Source organism: Bactrocera neohumeralis, unplaced genomic scaffold, assembly GCF_024586455.1.
Source record: "Bactrocera neohumeralis isolate Rockhampton unplaced genomic scaffold, APGP_CSIRO_Bneo_wtdbg2-racon-allhic-juicebox.fasta_v2 cluster10, whole genome shotgun sequence".
NCBI classification, from domain to species: domain Eukaryota; kingdom Metazoa; phylum Arthropoda; class Insecta; order Diptera; family Tephritidae; genus Bactrocera; species Bactrocera neohumeralis.
In genome coordinates this window covers 18,365,358-18,381,254 of record NW_026089623.1, presented here as the reverse complement: position 1 = coordinate 18,381,254, position 15,897 = coordinate 18,365,358, and the positions used below count along the sequence as shown (strand labels likewise).

The window sequence follows — 15,897 nt, the reverse complement described above, 5'->3', positions numbered from 1 at the left end:
TTATCTGTGTAATATTGAATTTCATAGTATTGAATAAAATAAAAGAATACAATATATTATTCACTGAAGTCGGTATAGTTTCATTTACATCAAAGCATCAGCAATTTGTTTTCTGCGGCGCTCTCCTGGTGAAGCATTGCCATTTTTATTAATTGGTTCCAATGGTATAACGGCATCAAAGAAGATTTCAGCCTCCTCCGGATCACCGATTCTAAATTTTTTACAAATGTTGTGAAAGGCGCAGCGCATATTAATAACGGATGTTACTTTAGCAGGATCGTAGCGCATTTTTCTATCACTCAGAAGACATCTGAAACGGCATTTCAAAACTCCAATCGTACGTTCAACAACATTTCTGGCTTTCGCGTGCTTCTTATTAAAAATTGACTCCCTAGTTCCAGATTCTGCATGACGGAAAGGTGTTAATAAATAAGGGGTTAGTGGGTATCCGGAGTCACCTGCAAATATATTATTGTTTTCAATATTCATATGTCAAGATTAAACTTGCGCAGTAGTCAAATATTGCGAATACCTAAATAAATAGAGTTCTGATCTCCGTTTTGATGCGCTGCCTCTAAACATGCCTTTAGAGAACTATTGTTCCATACTAACGAATCGTGTGTAGAACCAGCATATCTAGCATCCACAAAACGGATATTCATATCATGATCACAAGCCTGTAATAAAAATACAATAAAATTTTTATACCAATTTTACTGTATTAAATTCATAAAAACTCACAATCATTGCATTTATGCTAAAAAATCCTTTTCTGTTTAGATAGAGGTGTTTGTTTGTGGTAGGAGCATAAATCGCAATATGGGTTCCATCGATGCAGCCTATTGCATTTGGTATTCCCGATCTTGAATAAATAAGGGAAACTGTTGGCTGAGCAAGTCCCAACTGAAATTCATTCCCTATAGCTTGTTGGTAACTGACATGTGCAAAAAATCTGAGCGCGGCACACAATTTTAACATCGGCGTTATGGAAGACGACATCTGGCAATGAAATTTGTCTTTGATTTTATTCAGCACATACATAAATGCGTCCTTGCAACCCTGCTGCATTCTTTCCGGCTGTGGTTGCTACTACACAATCAGCTGATTCTACTGCCTTGCCATTGCGATTGTGCTGCGAAGAATTTTTTTCGCATTTACGAACGCCAGAGAAATGCAATTTTTAATTAACGTAATTATTGATAACCAGGAAACTCAGAGTGAGAAAATTTTATTGAATTACAATAACAAAAGGATTAAACAAGTTAAGAGAAGAAATCTTTTACTAATAAGTGATTTAAAAAAGAAAAGGCGGTCCGTACCAAAAATGAGCAATAACGTGTATATTGAACAAAAACTTCTTATTATTCGTTATAATTGAGCTGGTTTCATACACCGTGTTAGGTAGCTCTGTAGGATTAGAATTATCTCTAATAAAACGGCGCTGTCGAAGAAGATTAGTTCACGTTTCCACATCGTAATTATCCTCAAAATACAGATCCGCGTTATTAAACATATTTTCGAATTTCAGTTGATATAATAATAAATATTTTTTAGTATAAATGACACAAATGTCAAATTCGGATGAACGCGCTACTTTTTTCATGAATGGCAACGACATATTTTAGCGAATACGTTCATTCGCCATTCACAATGCAAATTTGGGGTATGTTTGCCAAAGCGTTCGCTTCGCCAAATAAATTCGCTTCGCAAGTGACAATACCAGATTGACGACCGCTCAGTTAGTTCATGGTCCACCTCTTCAGTCCTGGAGGGAGCGTTGTTTATGTCCTGCAGTAGCGTTGTCTGACTGACTGTGTCAAAGGCTTTTGACAAGTCCAACGCTACGAGGCTAGTTCTCTCAAAGTGTGGTTTCTGGCTGAGACCACGAACTAAATGCCCAGGTGGTGAGTGAAGATCGGGAGTAACAAGGCTTTAAGTTTTTTCACTAATTGAGAGACATTTAATTTTCTCATCTCGTCTTCTGGAATGCTTTAGCTGTCGCTCTCTTATTAGCGTTAATTTCACCCATTTTCCGGATACCCAGTTTCCGGCACATCTGAATCAAAATTCTTTCTTGGTCTGAACGTAATTTCAAAGGAACACCATATCTCGTTACCAACTTGTTTGTTGTTGATGAATACGTCCGCTACTGGCGCAGGCTCTTTGTTAGGGTTCAGTTATACTTCTGTCAAGTCGCTGAAATATTCCATGCCTACTAAACATGTCTGTTTTCTAATATATTGGTGGGAAATGGACTATCAAAACCCACGTTATTTCGCTCAACTTCCAAATTACACTGCTTCTTCTGCCCACGACTCCTGGACGTTGACTTTTTAACGTTAACGCATTTCGCTTATTTGAAAACAATTGAATGACGATAACCAACCCAATAACAATTAAACCTCTTCAAGGTTATTATGACCTCCACTTGGATCGTTGTGCAGCTCGTTGATAACTTCAGGATTTCTTACGTTCGTATCAAACATAAGAGCTCGGGGCGTTTGGCCATCTTCGCTTTTCCATACTCGACGCAAGCAGCCACACACAAATATTAAACTGCTCTGCTCTGCCCAATATGCCTTTGCGAGTGGGATATCTGCAGCTATTTCTTCTCTCTTTGGACGTTTGTTCATCTCCACTTTACGCATTACACGTTTTAAATCCAATTGATGACTCCAAGTGTATCAAGGTTCTTCTCCACCTGGTTTTTCCAACGGAGTGAAGGTCTTACTCTCTCTCTGCTTCTCCCAGGGGGTACTACGTCGAATACTTTCAGAGCTGAATTGTTTTCATCCATTCGGACGACATGATCTAGCCAGCTTATCCGCTGTCACTTAATCTGCTGAACTATAGAAATGTCGTCGTATATCTCGTACATCATACAGATCTCTGCCATATCGCAGGACGGAGATGATGAGTGACTTGTAGAATTTGGTATTTGTTCGTCGAGAAAAGACTTTACTTCTCAATCGCGTACTCAGTCCGAAGTAGCACATGTTGGCAAGGTACGTAGGTAGGAGTGCAGCCCTGTTGTCTTTCGTTCTCAATTAGCACTTGCTGTGCCATTTTGATGCACTATTCGTAGAATCTTGTATGTATGTTGTCTGTATCTGCCATCACGTTTCACCTTCTCTTTCAAACCATTTTGAGATTTTGATTAAGCTACTCAATTCTGATATGCTTTTAGTAGATATCCATTCAAGGTTTGGTGTTTGATGGAACCAAGTGTTCTGTGTCGGATCCGTGATATGGCTGGGCATTCATAGAGAAAGTGGAAAATTGTTTTCTTGTTCCCTGCTACTCCGGAGTCTCGGCAGATGTTGTTGTAGGGCATACCCATTTTGGACGCATGTTCTCCAAATGGCCAGTGCCTTGTTATGGTAGCTGTTACTCTGCAGATACTTCTCCTAGCCCTATCTTTTCTTGTCATATGTTGGCCATAATTGTTTAGTTATGATACATTTTGTTATGTTTTCCCATCTGTTATTTGTTGAAATTGTCTAGCGGGCTTGGTATTAGTTCCGCCTCTGATTCGTTAAGGAAAGCTCCTGCCTTTGTCAACTCGTCTGCGTTTTCTTTACCGAAAATGTTCATATGACCGGGAACCAAAATCAAGTCTGGTTGGAGCGTGTTTTTTATTGAGCTTATTGCTTTCTTGCAGTTGTGGACTATACTGGAATTTGTCATGGGCGAAGACAAGGCCAGGAGCGCCGCCTGGCTATCCGTAAATATTGCTGCTTTACGTATAGTCTCGTGGTTTTCCAATAGAACTTCGCAGGCTTTTTCTATGCCCAGTACTTCCGCTTGGAAAATGCTAGCCGAGTTCGGTAGATGTACAGAGAGAGAAATGCCTAGATCAGCGGAGAGTACCCCCGTGCCTACTCCGTAGTCCATTTTTAACCCATCGGTATAGACTGAGATGGTATATTCCTCCCTTATTGAGTCTCTTCTCCATTCTCGTCTAGAGGGTATCCTCACTTGGAAGTGTCTTTTTAAACCCAGCTTTGAGAGAATGTAGTCCGATTTATTAATGTTGAGCTTGTTTAGGATTCCACTATGTCCATATTTCTGCTGATTCCAACCACCCAATTCTTTTATTCTTATAGCCGCAAATGCTGCTGTTTTGTGAATAAATATGTCTATGAGTAGTTGATGCAGGACCATATTGAGCGCGTTAGTCGGGCAAGACTTGATTGCACCAGTAACACCCGCACACGCTGCTCTTTGTATTCCATTTAATTTTCTAATGTTGTATTGTTTGTTTAGCGCTGGCCACCGTACCAGAGCTTCATATGTAAGTATAGGTCTTATGACAGCCGTATACATCTACATGATTATACTAGGTTTGAGGACCCAATTCTTGCTGACGATTCTCTTGCAAGTATAGTAGGCCATATGTATATGCTTTATTTATTCTTTTTTTATATTTATTTTCCAGGACAGTTAGGTGTCAATTTTCACCTCTAAGTATTTAGCTGTGGGGGATAGAGAGAGTGTTGTACCGTTTAGTACCGGAAGTTGAAACTGAAGGATTTTGGTTGTGCTTGTGAATAGCATCAATTCTGTTTTGTTCGGGTTAACACCTAGTCCATTGTTCTTAGCCCATAAGTTTAACCTTCGCAGTGCTCTTTTCATAATTACGCTGACTGTTGAAACACACATGCCTGATACCAACAACACTATATTGTCTGCATATGCTACTGCTTTCACTTCCCACCGTTTAACTGGAGTAGTATTTTGTTCAGCGCTACAACCCATAGAAGTGGGGAGAGAACCCCTCCATGAGTAGTCCCTCTACTCATATAACTTGTTTGTGTTGCAGAGTCGTTTGATGCTATAATCCTCCTATTCTTAAGTGTCATCTATGCCACCATGTGTCAGAGAATTAATTATAGCATTTATTTCTATGTCTTGAAATGCGGCCATGGTGTATTATTTGTAGTGTAGTGATTTTTCAATTACAGTTATCATCTCGTGAAGGGCAGTTTTGGTTGATCGGTCCTTTATGTATGCATGTTGGGACTTCGATAACTTATCCGCCATTATTGTTCTTAAACGTAAGTCTATTAGCCTTTCTAGTACCTTAAGCATAAAGGAAATGAGGCTTATAGGTCTAAAATAATTAGCATTATCGTGTGTTCTTCTGCCTGGTTTTGGAAGGAACACTACTTTAATTATTTTCCAACTTCTTGGGATGTAAGATAGTTGAATGCTAGCTTCGTATATATCTTCAAGCCTTTGAACGATTGGTTCTACCAGTTTTTGCAGCATTTTGGTCCCGTCTGGACCTGCCGCTTTAAATAGTGAGAAACTATTTATGGCATATTTGATTTTGCTTTTGTCTACTATCTGGCCTCGGTAATCAGCTGTGTTTACCGGTGGTTCTGATTGAACCCTCGTTAAAGGCGTTTGCTGACTCCCGGGGTAGTGCGTTGTAGTAAGTACCTCCAGAGATTCTTTTGCAGAGGAGGTCCAATCAGTTCCTTTCACCCTAATGTAGGCAGTATTAGTATGATCTTTGGATAGCTTTTTACTCAGCCTTGCGGTTTCTCTGCAACTTTCTATTCTATCACCAAGAATCCCTTTTAGCTTTCCTGACTGCTTTTTTGTATCTTTTTATAATATCTTTATATGGCTGCCAGAATTTGGTGCTAAAACTCTCACTGAAAGCTTTCCTTAGTTGAGTTCTCAAATTCTCTCGCTGTTCCACCAAGGAAAAGACTTTCTCCTTTTCAGAACTATTAGCGGTGTGGATTTATTGAAAATTGTAGTTAAAATTTTTTCCAACTTCTCTACTTTTGAATCTAGTTCCTGAGGATTACTAATACTCTTCATGCCCCCCTTTTCAAGCCATTTTGTTGATAGCAGCTAATTTTTTCCCACGCTGTTCTTCTAAGGTTCCGATATTTGAGAGGAGTATTGTATTTCTCGCGGATGCTGAAGAGTATCCAGGAGTGATCCTACATGGAAGGCTCATCGGAGACCCTAAAGTTATCCACAACGAGACTATCTGTGTCTGTTGATAGCAGTGTGAGGTCCAGCACTTCCTCCCACCCCGGAAACCTATCAGAGCTTGGGAAAGTAAAGGTTGGATTATCACTTTTGTTGCATATACTTAGATTGCTATACAGAATATACTGTAAGAGTGACACATATCTGATGTTTATACTGGAGCTACCCCATACAGTGTGCCTTGCGTTTGCATTACACTTAGGACATCTTCCTTCCTGTTGTTCTCCACTAGTCTTGTAAGTGCTGCCGGTGGTATGTCTTCGTCATGGGCCATGTAGGCCGAGACCAAGAAGAAATGATTTTCCTTCTGTTCCAGCTTTACCACTGCTGTGCTGTAATTTAAACAAAGAAATGAATTTATACTTCTATTGATAAGAAGGCATGCCCTAGGTTTACCTTTGTTTCGTGTGTAAAAAATTTTATAGTTACTGCTGTTTAGCCCTTTTATGGTGTCTATATTAAGCCAGGGCTCCTGTATTAGGCTGATGTCGATGCCCCTCTCGTTTATACACTTCCAGTGCTGCAGATTGATCTGTACGCATCTTAGGTTATTGGGCATCTCGGGTTTCTTTGATGAGCATATTCCGTAGCAGCTTGCTGGCGTCGTCGACATCTTCCGTGTCGTCTTCGTCAACCGCTTGTCGCCTTGGAAGATTTTTAGCCTGGCCTTGCGAACTCCGAAGCTGATTTTGTAGTCAGTCTTCTTAAGAGCCTCTATGGACTCATCGCAAATGGCCACCAAAAGTAGTCTGCTTTCTTTATTGGGGTTTTTTTCCTTGATCAGTTGCCAATCATCTGTACCAGGTATAGCATTGTTCTGCAGCTTGATGCACCTCAGGAGTTTTTCGCCCGGCTCCTCTAGAGGGGGTAGCCAAATGCGAGCACGAGGTCTCATCGGGACGTCCCTGGCGGGTATAAGCCTCAATTGGAAGCCTGCAAAGAATTTCCGTCTATGATGGCCACTTGTAGGCTATCTCCGGCTACATCGCAGAAATGCCTTACCGTTGTTGTGCTGCTATGTTCACCTTCACTCCGTCTAGGTTTTTCGGGCATTGCTCGGTTGTTTGCTCCCCTCCTGAGGTTCGGATTGCTTCCTTTTCAGGAAGCTTTCGTACTCTTCTAGTATGGATTTTAGGCGCTTTGTTTCTGCTTCATTAACTGGGGTACCGGCTGCCCGATCTTTGCCTATCTTTCCCAGTATGAAGACTGCCCTCTGGTACCGGTTTTCCTCAGCTGATTCTGGGATTTCTGGCGCATTTTCCTGTTTTTTCGTTTAGCCGCCAGTGCACTTTGGTTGGTGCTCATGACAGCTTTGAAGGTGGACGCTTCCTCCCTTAGATTGCCTTTTTCCGCTGCTGTGTCTACCGGTATACTTTGGCTGGCATGTCCGGCAGTACTCTTACTCGTGTTCTGGCTGAAGGCAAGTAATTCGTCCTCTTCGGATTCCGTTATAGGATTCCTACATGTCATGCCAGTTCCTTTAGTTTTCGCTGTTGTCGTCAAGTTGGTTGTTGTTGTAGATGTTGTTTTTATGCTAGTTTCGTTCTTGTTTGGTCCCACGACTAAGCCGGAAAGGATTGGTCACTCGTCTGCAGAGCCGGTATGCGTACAGAAGGCATTTAATACCTTTCAGACCTCGGCACGGGTACCTCAACACCTTAGCTTAGGGTGGTGCTGGTGCGGGTATCCTCATACTTCGTGTTAGTGTTAATGCTGGTCGAAATTATCTACGACATCAAAGGTATGACTCTCAACAGCGACGTGGGAGCTAAGTCGCGAATGCGACGACTTTTACGATTAGTTAATGAGATATAGCATTTTTGTGAAGCAACTTGTGTTAGTTTACAAAAAAATTGATCATAAAAGCATTTCGAGTGTTAATAATTGTTTTAAGGGAAAATACTGTTGCGAAATCAGCACCGAGGACAATGAAGGCAGTGGGCCCCCTAACGAGGCGAAAGCTCTGTGCAAAGTGTTACAAAAAACAATGAATTTCTGACTCTGAAGAGTGCTTTGCGTCGGTGTGTAACAATAAAAATACGGCTCCATCATTTCACACTGGAGACAGACATTATAGTGGACTGCACATCAGTCTTTTGAGATGGACGTAGTATAATATTCAACGACTGATTACGAGCCAGTTATAATCCATTGCACTGCGTTTGCGGTTGCAGTTATTTTCTACTATTCCAAATATTTAGCAATTGTATTATTTTTGACTAATGATCAGTTTGAAATTGTACACATATACTTCATCGTTTTCGTTTAAATATTCCTCGCTAGAGGCCTCCGATAATAAACGCGTCCGATCGCTGCTAAATTTGTGGGAGAACCACAATTTTTAAATCTGATATACATATCTTCGGAAATATTTATTTAAATCAATGTACAGGGCCATATAGATCTATTTAATTGGATAACGATTATTACTGTATTGATTAAAATCGCTTCCGAAAATTAGCCATTATTTGTCGTAAAAGTAAATGACAAAAAAATGTTATTGTGGGATATAAATAAGAGATTGACATATATCACCGCGGATTTTTCTGTAGATCTTTTCAATGGGTACAATACTTAGTACATTACATTTGATTAATCTCGTAGGGTTTAGCCTGCGTTTGCAATGTTAGCGGAAAAAATTTAATTATTTACGACCCTCATTAGAAAACTCAAAAATTACGGTATTTCTCCACTATTTAATGGATGCTATTATACATCTTCCTCTTCAATCACTCTATTTATTAAAAAAAATTCGCATTTAAAAAATTTAAGCATACAAAGGGACATAGAAAAAAAGAGGGAGTCGCCTTGTCCGAAAGCTCGTTTGGTATCGAACGGCACGGAGAGGTCCTTCCCGATCCCGACGCTTTTGGTATTGTTCAACATCAGTTGACACTGCCGTATTAGTTTTGTGGGGATACCAAATTCAGAGATAGCGGTTCAAAGCAGCTTTAAAATCGACGAAGAGGTGGTGTGTGCCGATATAAGGTCAATTGTTGATTTTCAAGGCCTGAAGCTACACTGATAAGGTCTAATCAATGTGTTGACGGTGTGTTTTAATCTTTCACACAATATACTAGATAGAATCTTATATGCGATGTTGAGGAGCCTTTTTCCACGGCAGTTGGCGCAGATTGTAGGATCTGCCTTTTTGTGGATTGGGCAAAGCACACTTAAATTCCTATTGTCGGGCATGCTTTCGTCACACTAAATTCAACAAAGAAACCTATCCATTGTCTCCCTCCGCTTTGTAGTTCTTCAGATGGGTAATTGCTATTCAAGCTTCTTCATTGTCTGGTAATGGAACATCTGATCTATCGTCATTGAGAAATCGGCTTTATCATCTTTTGGTATTATGCTTTCACCTCCATTTAACAGGCTGGAGTAGTGCTACGTACAAAATTTTAGTATGCTCTGGATATCAGTCACTAGATCACATCTGGAGGTTCTACAAGAGTGTGGTCCGGTCTTGAAACTTTCTGTTAGTCGCGGCATCTTTTCGTAGAACATTACCACTATCATTTCGGCCTCTCTCAAGCACGTGTGCAAATCGAGTAGAAAATCGTCTGTTTTTCCGTCTCTTCAAGTTCCAAACGACATGTGGTTGACTAGAGTATCAAAAATTTCAACTACTACCAATCAGTTGTAGTTAAACATTAATGAATTTATTTATGAAAAATATTAATAGAAATAGGGACATGGAAATAAAAGAACTTTTATATTTAAAAAAAAAAAAACTATTTATTCAGTTATTAAGTACAAACATTGAAATAGGGACGAAACAAACTTTAATTGGGAAACATTCAAAAAAAAAAATTAAGAGACCGTGGAAAGTGTATCGAACACAAAGAGTCGATAGAATTTTGTACTCCTAGGAATATACTTTTTGGGTAATATTAAATTTTGAAGCGTTTTGCTCCTCTTAAGTCATTGGAGTTTTATCCACAGAGCACATATGTTTAAGGTGTTTGTAATATTTACCATAAAAGCAGATTTGGTAACCACCATAAATATGATAGGTTGTGTGTGAGCATTAACTAAATTTAGTTGTTTTAATTTTTAGTTTAAAATTTTTAAGTTGTTTAATTATCTGTCAAGTATTCATTCTTTCGGTTGGCAATACCAAGCGCACTTTGGCTGAAAATAGTTGAAAATTGTAAAACTAAAAAAGAGTGGGGTTGATCTGAAATTGAATTGCTTCAACTTCAATTCAACCGTGTGAAGTTTGAAAACTGTAATATGTCGTCGACGAACTTGGGTATGTTCCCCAGCTGCAGTACAAAACTTTGCTATGAGTCTTACAACTATATAAAACAGATCAGATCCAATTATGGAATATGACGTGCCCTGTATCCACTGACAGCATGCGATTTTTGCCGTCTACACTTCCACTAACTTGACATTTCTTTGAACTTCTTCAGCTTTATGTGACAACTTTTTCTGTAATTGAAGCATATAACCACACCATCATTTTTCTTACGCATTTCAACTTTTTCAAATAATTGGTTCACCTTGATCTTTACTTCTGTTTCTACTTGATGAGTTTAAATGTTTAATTGCTAGGCAGATATTCGATTTTCTGTGTCAGAGCATAGGAAACGGTTTATACTATTTGAGTATATAATTTCTTATATATTTGTTGATATGTGATATAAGTATCAACATCTAAATATGTAAGTATGTATGCAAATATTTTATTAATTGCATGTGCATACGTTTGCTCAAAAATAACGCGAAAATAAATATGCGATAAGTAATAGATGTATGTACATACTATATATTATAAGAATGTATATATGTATAAATGAGCATACGAATGTATGTTAATTTTAATTTTCCTGTGTTTGTATATGGGTATACATATATACGTTGAATTTTTTTTGTTCCGTTTTGACGCGTTTTTGTAAAGTTCGCTGACCGTTGTAATTAATATATGTTATATATGTACTATTGCGTGTATAAAGGTCGCCATACAAAAATTACAGTTCTTAATCGCGTCTCCGTGGTGATATGAAAAATATTTAAAGGAAGACGGCTTTTATAACAAATTACTATACAAGTATAATAAAGTTTTCTTTCAATAAATATTAAGTCATGTGAATTCTTGAATGACAAAAACATCTGTTTTATCATCTGTCCAACGGCAGTAAGAATGGGCTAGATTAGTGAAGAGATTAAATGTAGTCTAATCACTTCAAATTTTTGGTGGGAACATAGTATAAAAGAGCGAAATGGTTGGATCTCTATATACATATACATATGTACATACATAAATATCCACTGTTTTACTTTTGCCTTTACTTATATGTTATAGTGATCCTGCTTGTTGCTCTGTTAACCCAAGGGTTATCGCCGAAACTTGCAAGTAAGAATACTTGACTTTGAAATTTTTTTTTGGCTTTTTTTGTTTGGAGACACGAATTAAGCTTGAAGATAGGGATAGTTTTTTTTTAAATTTTTTGATGCAGTTGACTTATGTATGTACCGTATGTCTATGTATGTGTGTTCATAGCGGAATATTTTATGCGCAAAGTTTAATGGCCCATAAATGTTTTTGTGTGTAAGTACAAGGAGCATTCCAAAGTAAACAGGACTTTATTAAAAAAAAAGAAGAAATGGTTTTTTCGGCAAAATAAATTTATTTTTTGCACGATCCAAAAGAATGTCGAACGAGTGTTTTAGCTCATCTGCATAACGCTTTCGTTTCATGGGCAAATGCATTTTTCCGAAAAGGAAGAGTTCGCACGGTGCCATATAAGGTGAATACGGGGAGTGGTTAATAGTTAAAATGTTATTTTTGGTCAAATGATCGATCACAAGCGTCGGTCGATGAAACGATTCTGAGTAATTTTGGACGTCAGTCCATTTGTGTGGAACAAACCGTCCGATTTCGGCTGATTTTTGATGAATTCACGCACAGTTTCAATGGAATTTCCGGTGATCACGGATTTTGATTGGCCCACATGTTGACCGTCATTTATGTCCTCACGACCACTTTGAAAACGTTGAAACCACTCGTGAACTCTGCTTCGGGATAGGCAATCATCGGCATAAACTTGTTTCATCAATTGAAACGTTTCGGTAAAAGTTTTACCAATCTTAAAACAAAATTTAAGCTCATTTTCGCAGCGGCTCATTTTCGCACCGATAACACAAATATACTCACACTTAAAACGCAATAACTTCACTTCCAATCAATGAAATGTCATGATATTCTCACAATACGGTCGATAAAGATAGCAGATTCTAACGCACTAGTCGACATGTAGATGGCGCCACCAGGGGGCGCTAGATTCAAAAAGTCTTGTTTACTTTGGAACGCACTTGTATATGTATATATGTACTTTTGCATGTATTTTTATACGATTGAGTACAAGTCGAAGGGGTATCACATATGTACTATGTATGTACGTATTTTTCAAACGATCAAGTACAATCCCAAGGGGTATCAACGAACCTTCAAGTAAGAATACTTGACTTTGAACAATTTTTTTTTTTGATTTTGGATAATTGTTATAGTGTGCTTGGAAACACAAAGTAAGCTGTAGGAAGGTACGGTAATTTTCTCATTTATTTCATACATACAGTAGCGGACAGTGAAATCCGGACAACCCGTCGGTTTGTATTTAAAGCACGATTGTAACCGACAAGTGTAATTTTTTGCGGAAAGGTTTATTCATTCACTTAAATTAGTGCTCTGAACACGTTTTATAACAACTTTTTGTTTTATTTTTCAATAGTTTCAAAGTTTATTTCGTGCTCGTGCTTGCTTAAAGCTCAAATATTCCAAATTTAAAAAAAATGTCTGAATTGCCGTAATATTTTATTTAATATTTTGATTTTCCGAAAAGAAAATCTGACCATTCGGGAAATTAGTGATAGAGTTGGCTTCAGCATTTGTTTGGCTTTTTTTTAGGATGTTTGGAGACACGAATTAAGCTTGAACATAGGGATAGGGTATTTCTTAAAATTTTTTGTTACAGTTGACTTATGTACATATGTACCGTATGTCTATGTATATGTATATGTTCATTGCGGAATATTTTATGCGCAAAGTTTAATGGCCATAAATTTTTTCTATGTATGTACAAGGAGCATTCTAAAGTAAACAGGACTTTATTAAAAAACAGAAGAAATGGTTTTTTCGGTCTTCCATCGGAGAATTTCTAAAAAATGTCGATAAAACCAGATATCTTAAGAGAAAAACTGGCTCTGAGCGGTTCAAGGACGAAGGTGTTCCTGTTAAGCAGCAAGGTAGCCGAATGGTCTAGGATTGCTTTTCCTACTTTGGCCTTAGGCAACTAGCCCTAATTGAAGGAACCGTCAATAGGAATTAGTATCAGCAGATACTTGAAACCAATTTAATAACTTCAATAAAAAACTGCTTTTCACGAGCGGATGTCCTTATTTTTCAGGATGACTCTGCGCCCTGCCATCGTGCCAAAATAGTAAGTATCCATTTTTTTGTACAACTAGAGTTTACTGCTATAATTTTAATTACAAATTTTATAGTTATCCTTTTTTGTTTCTTTAAGGTGAAGAATTATTTATCAAAAATCGGGGTCTCAACTTTGGAGTAGCGAGGTAACAGTCCGGATCTCAATCCCATTGAGAACCTTTGACTTATAATGAAGGCTCAGGTAGCACAGAAGAGACCAACAAATTTAGCAGAGCTGAATGGAATTCTCGAAGAAGCGTGGTATAACGGTATTGGAGCAGTAACAATAAAAAAACCTCATAAATTCAATGCCCGAGCGTATAAAAGCCGTTATAAAAAGCAAAGGAGATTTGACAAAATACTAAAAAGAGTTCTTTTGTGTAGATTAATTTCCTTTAACTAAAGCTATAAAATCATTTCTCTAATGCAAATAAAAAAAATTATCACTGTTTATATTGCTATTTACAATATCTAAATTTAATAAAAAAAAAAAAATTATAAGTGCAATCCACTACACTGCCTTTTTTACGCTTAATACTAACGTATTAAATATATATTATTGTTTCAAATGAAAAAATTTAAACATTCCACTAAAATAATAAGGAAAAACTATGATTTTTTAGTTGTTCGGATTTCACTGTCCGCTGCTGTATACTATATACCGAACTGTCTGAGTGGGTTTTCTGTGAAGAACAGTTGGGTTTCTTACAATTAGATGTATGCTGAATTACAGCTCCAACTGTATGGGCGAGTTCCAAATTCCACGTTGCTTTGTATTGTTGCGGTATATATACACAAGTTATGCAATGTCAGTAATACAACCCTGCTGCTTTGTTTCAGTTTGCTTTGTGTCGTTTTGACATTTATGATAAACTTAATTGCAAAGCAACCGACAACACAATGGTGCGAAATGTGAATATTCAACTCCTTATGGGAAATTTATTGGAGTTAACTGAAATCAGTCAAAACAATTTAGTAATCGTAAGAAATTATTTGAAAAAGAAAAAGAAAATTGAATACGCAACGTTGCTTTATTCAAAGAAAAGAAAAATTGTTGGAAAAGTGCCTAAATGCAAAAGCAAATGCTGATGTGTTTTATTCTCATTTCCGTATGGAAACTGCAACATTTGAGGTAAAGTAAATTATTCAAAATATGATAAATATTTTGCATACTTAATCATTTTTTATAGAAATTGTGCGATATATTGAAGACTGCATGGAGTACTCGTGAGCGACGTGGTCCAACTGGCATATCTTTAAAAAAAGCGCTATATTTAACAATATGGAAACTTGCTAATCAATGTAGTTTCCGCGATGTCGGTGACAGATTCAACTTCGGCCGTGGAACCACCTATAGAGTTTTCATTAAAACAACAAGGCTCTTGGCTAATCTCAAAAGACAGATCATCAAGTTCCCGTCTACGGAAATTTCACAAAGGAAAACAATGAAGCTACTCGAGGCATGCAGAGCGCATCCCTTTCCTTTTGTTTTGGGTTGTGTCGACGGGACCCATATTCGTATTCCACAAACTTCAACAGGCGGTAAAAGTTATTATAACAGAAAGGGCACAAGCTCAATTGTTCTACAGGTATCATAAATCAAATAACCAGATTAAAAGCAAAACTAATATAATGATTAATTCATTATATAGGCTGTTGCTGATAGAGAACTATTCACCGACGCTTTTGTGGGATACCCCGGCCGATGCCACGATGCTTTAGTATGGCAGAACAGTCCACTTAAAAGGGCAATTGTCAAAAAACATTATTCCCTTTCCACCGGAAGGTCACCTTTTGGGTGATGGGGCTTACCCTTTGGAAACATATTTGATGGTTCCATATAAGGACAATGGATTTTTAACACCTGCACAAATTATATTCAACAATGTTTTAGCTTCCACAAGAGTGTGTGTGGAACAAGCTTTCGGTATTTTGAAAACCAAGTTCCGTATTTTAAACTATGTTGATGTACAAAACTCCAAAGTGGCTAAACAAATAATAATGTCATGTTTGGTACTCCATAACTTTATAATTAACAATGAAAAGCCTTCTGAAATAGTGTACAATGAAAGCGAACATTTTCATATGTCCCTTAATGCACAACAATATTTGGTTGCAGCAAGTGATTAAAGAAATTGGTTAACTACATTATTTTCTGCTTGAAGAACGCAATAAAAACATTTTTATTGTAGAAAACTTGTCGATTATTTGGTATTAAAAAATAACACATTGTACGAAATAGCATAATTATTATTACGTTTTACACATACTACTTTTAATGACCAATTTATCAGCGTTTTAATTACGAATGTTGGACAAAACTACACGCTGCTTCTTCATCTCTTCAACTTTTTCCCGTTCTACTTTTAGCTTTTCTTTTTCACAGTCCAAAAATTCCTTTAAAAGCTTTTTTTCTTCTTGGCTTTCAGCGCGCAAGAAGTCCAAAA

The 15,897-nt window shown here is 37.6% G+C and overlaps 2 long non-coding RNA genes across 2 annotated transcripts; one reads left to right on the top strand and one right to left on the bottom strand.

The window, feature by feature from the left end:
- Positions 1–1,193, bottom strand: LOC126765479 (uncharacterized). The gene is made up of 4 exons (XR_007668447.1): positions 742–1,193; positions 648–677; positions 533–607; positions 1–458 (listed from the first exon to the last, which is right to left on the bottom strand). It is a non-coding gene; the product is annotated as an uncharacterized LOC126765479 (long non-coding RNA).
- A 9,037-nt stretch (positions 1,194–10,230) lies between these two features.
- On the top strand, positions 10,231–15,685 carry LOC126765450 (uncharacterized). The gene is made up of 3 exons (XR_007668407.1): positions 10,231–13,460; positions 13,548–15,039; positions 15,103–15,685. It is a non-coding gene; the product is annotated as an uncharacterized LOC126765450 (long non-coding RNA).
- Positions 15,686–15,897: the final 212 nt, after the last annotated feature.